This window comes from Bidens hawaiensis, unplaced genomic scaffold (genome assembly GCF_021521415.1).
Source record: "Bidens hawaiensis isolate Kalapana, Puna unplaced genomic scaffold, B.hawaiensis_p1.1 tig00002307_1, whole genome shotgun sequence".
Classification (NCBI taxonomy): domain Eukaryota; kingdom Viridiplantae; phylum Streptophyta; class Magnoliopsida; order Asterales; family Asteraceae; genus Bidens; species Bidens hawaiensis.
In genome coordinates this window covers 2329723-2334701 of record NW_027491124.1, presented here as the reverse complement: position 1 = coordinate 2334701, position 4979 = coordinate 2329723, and positions in this window count along the sequence as shown.

The window sequence follows — 4979 nt, the reverse complement described above, 5'->3', positions numbered from 1 at the left end:
ATTTTGGTTGACCCTGCAAAGGTGGAAGCCGTAAACGAATGGGAATCTCCTAAGTCTCCATCCGAAATCGTAGCTTTCTAGGCTTGGCGGGGTATTACCGTCGCTTCATTCCCGACTTTTCGAAAATTGCTTCGTCATTGACCAAATTGACCAAGAAGAATGTTAAGTTTGTTTGGGGTACTGAGCAGGAGGAGGCTTTTCTCGAATTAAAGAACAGGTTGACGAATGCCTCGATTTTAGCTTTACCCGATGGGACTAATGATCTGGTTTTTATTCTGATGCCTCTTACTAGGGGCTTGGGTGTTCTGATGCAGCGGGGCCGAGTTTTGGCTTATGCCTCGTGGCAGTTCAAGCCTCACGAGGTGAATTATCCTACTCACGATTTGGAGCTGGCGGCGGTTGTGTTTGCACTTAAGTTGTAGCGACATTATCTGTACGGTGTCCCTTGTGTTATCTATACAGATCATAAGAGCTTAAAGGATTTCTTCGAACAAAAGGAACTGAATATGCGTCAGCGTCGATGGTTTGAGTTGATTAAAGATTATGATCTGGAGATTATGTACCATCCCAGTAAGGCTAACGTGGTAGCCGACGCGTTGAGCCGGAAGGAGAGACCGAAACCGGTTCGTGTGAAATCTTATCAGCTTATTCTTAAACCCGATCTTTTGAAACAAATAGCCAACGTCCAGAATGAAGCTTTGCAGGTGGAATGGATTATGTCAGAACGTATTTGAGGGGTCAGGAAAAGTTGTTGGAAAACGTCGGTGATGGGGTGAAGTATAAGGATGGGCGTTTATGGGTACTGAGTTACGGGGGATTCAGAGGTAAAATTTTGGATGAAGCACACAAGTAGCGCTATTCCATTCACCCGGGCACGACCAAGATGTACCAAGACCTGAAAAAGAATTATTGGTGGCCTGCGATAAAGTTGGAGGTGGCTCAGTATGTGAGTAAGTGTTTGGCGTGTCCCATTAGAGGAAATGTTTAGCTGACGAAGAGGCCCATGTGCCTCTTGATGATATTGAGCCCGATAGCAAGTTGAACTACGTTGAAGAACCGGTCGCTATAATCGACCGTCAGGTAAGGCGTTTGAGGAATAAAGTGGTTAGGCAGGTGAAGGTGTAGTGGAGGCACTGTTGGTGCATTTTGTGACCGTCGCTATGCAATTCTGATCAGCGGATACGATGTACGAAGTTAGGACAACTTCGCCATAGGCGAAGTTAGAACAACTTCGCCATAGGCGAAGTTGTAACAACTTCTGCCATAGGCGAAGTTAGAACAACTTCGCCTTAGGCGAAGTTGTAACAACTTCGCCTACAGGCCCAAGCCCGTGAAGTTGTTTATATATATATATATATATATATGTGTGTGTCTTGGTTAGGTTTGGGTATCCAGAAAAGTTAGAGTTTTGAGTGATCAGTTTATTTGTCTAGAGAGAAACCGAGAGGGAGAGTCGTGTGGGACGGCCCGAGGTAGAGCTCACCTCGGTTCGGCCGTGTTTCTGTTTATGTTGGTATGTAACGTGTTTGGTTATTATATAAAAGATCTGCAGATGTGTTTATCCCATTCGTGTGTTTGTATGTGTGTAATCGTGTTCTTCGTCTTCTACACCATTAAACGAGTCTAGGAGGATTCCGCACTCCTAGACCTCGTGCGGATCTCGTATCGATCGGCGACGCCCCGGGGGGACCTACAAGTGGTATCAGAGCCTTAGGCTCTTATGCTATGGTTCTTTATCTGCGTTTTGGTGTTTCTGGCACGTTTCTGATGCGTTTCTGGCCGAACAGCCGCCGCAGGCGAAGTTATGGGGTTCAGGCGAAGTTGTCGCTTAAATTTTAGGGTTTAGGCGAAGATATAAGTTTAAGCGAAGTTATTCACAACTTCGCCTACCTCACAAGTTCGCTTATCTCAGGCGAAGTTATCTGTCAGGCGAAGTTTTGGACAGGCGAAGTTATGGACGGGCGAAGTTGACTTTTAGGCGAAGTTAAAAAAAAAAAAAAAAAAAAAAAAGTGTTTGGAGTTTTCGTCTGTATGGCCAGGTGTACACGATTATTGTGAGACCGAAGACGTTGTTCCGTCAACGAGTGAAACTTGTTATCTCTTGGTCTTACGTGTGAACAAATACGTGTCAACTCTGGATATGGAGTTGAGTTTGTGAATGGGATATTGATTGAAACTGGATATTGACACATATTTGGGTGTTTGTGGGCAATGAAATTGTTGTTGTTCGAGGTTGACCAACTGATGAAAGTCAAATTGAACTGAAGGTTTTCGTCATTACTGGATTGCGGTCAGAGCATATTATTTATGTTATTTTCAAGGCGTTCGAGAATTGGATCCTGAAACGTGATGCTTATTTATTAAAGTGAAAATTCTGGAACAAGTTGGATTTAATCGGTAATTAAAGTGTTATATGTTCTTGATCGTTATCCCTGGTGATTGAAGATGCTTCGGATTAATTAATGGTCATGTGTGTTAGATTCCGTCAAGGTGGTTTTGTGATGAAATTGATCACTTGATGTTGATTAGTTGAAGATTAAACCTTATCGTATGCCGACGTGTTGGTGAAGTTGTGGAGGGAGCCCAACTTCACGTGTTGTGAAGTCAGAAGGACTCACGTGATTGGTTGAGATGATTAATTAGGCACGGGGATGCATGCATTTCAAAGACTTCAACCTATATAGTCGGAGAAGCTTACACTGAAGGGGAGATCTGATATGGAAGACGCTGGGTGATTGGTAGATTTGTGAAGCTACAAGACAGTTTCAGACACTGCTGGTTGAAGAGCAAACAGAAGATCATCAGTTAAGAGGGAGTCTGTTGGTGCATGTTTTGTAACAGATGATCTTTTGTGTTTGTTAGAATTGAGAGCAACGGTCAAAGGGGAGTCTGTTGGTGCATTTTGTGACCGTCGCTATGCAATTCTGATCAGCGGATACGATGTACGAAGTTAGGACAACTTCGCCATAGGCGAAGTTAGAACAACTTCGCCATAGGCGAAGTTGTAACAACTTCTGCCATAGGCGAAGTTAGAACAACTTCGCCTTAGGCGAAGTTGTAACAACTTCGCCTACAGGCCCAAGCCCGTGAAGTTGTTTATATATATATATATGTGTCTTGGTTAGGTTTGGGTATCCAGAAAAGTTAGAGTTTTGAGTGATCAGTTTATTTGTCTAGTGAGAAACCGAGAGGGAGAGTCGTGTGGGACGGCCCGAGGTAGAGCTCACCTCGGGTCGGCCGTGTTTCTGTTTATGTTGGTATGTAACGTGTTTGGTTATTATATAAAAGATCTGCAGATGTGTTTATCCCATTCGTGTGTTTGTTCATGTGTTTGTATGTGTGTAATCGTGTTCTTCGTCTTATACACCATTAAACGAGTCTAGGAGGATTCCGCACTCCTAGACCTCGTGCGGATCTCGTATCGATCGGCGACGCCCCGGGGGGACCTACAGGCACCGTAGGGGTTCCGAGGCTACTTGGGAGTCCGAAGATGAGATGATAAAACTCCACCCGCAGTTGTTCCTGTCGCGTCAGGATACGGGGACGAATCCCATTGTAAGAGGGTGGACTTGTAACACCCGTTAATTTCCGGTTTAAAGATTTTAAGCATGTAGAGTATGTATATTTCTTGGGAGTTATCTGGCATCTTTCGTTGACCCGACCATCTTCCCAGTACGTTAATTTATCTAATATTTCCTTTCAAGTTGCCAAATCTTTCAAATTTGAGGGGCTTGGATGAAACATTTTTACATTATACCAATAAACAAACAAAAAAACCTAACCCTAGCCACTCTTCTCCAATCGGCAGCTTCAAGGCCCCCCCCTGCGATTTTCCTTTTTCCGGCCAAGTCGTGAGCGTAAACCATCAATTAAAGGTTAGTATAACGTCCATGCAAGTCATTTTCACCATTAAACCCGTTATCGAACACGTTATGGTTGAGTTTTGATGATAACAGTTTGCTGACAGATTCGTATATGTTTATTGTAGGGTCTGTAACGCGATGATAATCCATAGTTTTTGATCAATTCTTGATTTCATTATGTTCTAATTTGAGTCTAGTTTCTAGAAAGGTATAATATGTAATTTTTGGACGATATTTGAATGGTTTTTATGAATTTATAAAATCAAGTGTCAAAGCTGATGCGGGATGACGGACTCTGGTCTGTCTTCCCGACATCATAACTATTTTTCAACAAGTCCAAATTAGTTGGTTCCACTTCTGGAACTTAATATTTTGAGTTAAGAATCAAACTCAATTGGAATCGTTTAATTTGGTTTGGTAATGAAATTTATAAAAATAAAACCACATTGTTGCGCACTGAAATAGCAGCACGTATCTTGCTGTGTTGGAGGAATTTTTATAATTTTTTTGTCCACTATAAAAATATTTTTATAAACCTAAGACATTTATTAAAGTCTGATAAAAATTTAATAATTTATTTCAAAGGTTATCCTATGTAATTAAATGCATATTCGCATGCTAAAATCTGCACGTTTTACTTGTTATTGATCGATAGGTTCGTTTTAGGCTTAACCGGTGGAAGTTCAATTGTGTTCGTGTCGAGGCTGTTTTAAGTGATTTTTTGCATCACAATCTTCCTAGGTATGTCCAGTATATCATACCTAAAATTCATGTTCATTGGTGTTCGTTAGATTGATCAACTAGTTGTAGCTTGATTGCTAGTGTTCGGTTGACTAGAATTGTAGTTTGTTGCGTTTAACGCGAGGGTGGAAGTGATTAACGACCAGTTCAGCTCGGGGGAACTTGGTTTGATGTACGGACTGTTGAAAAATCATTTTTATAAGTTATAGGGCTGAATTGGTTGTCGGTTACTCCAACGGGTCGGTACAACGCGTAATTGCGTTTATTGAGTAGTTGGTGCGTTGTACTTGATTTCTAGCATATCCCTTCAAGGTGAAAGGGTTTCGTTGACACATCCGGCCCTTTCCAAGTGACTGTACTAGGGCGAGTTATACT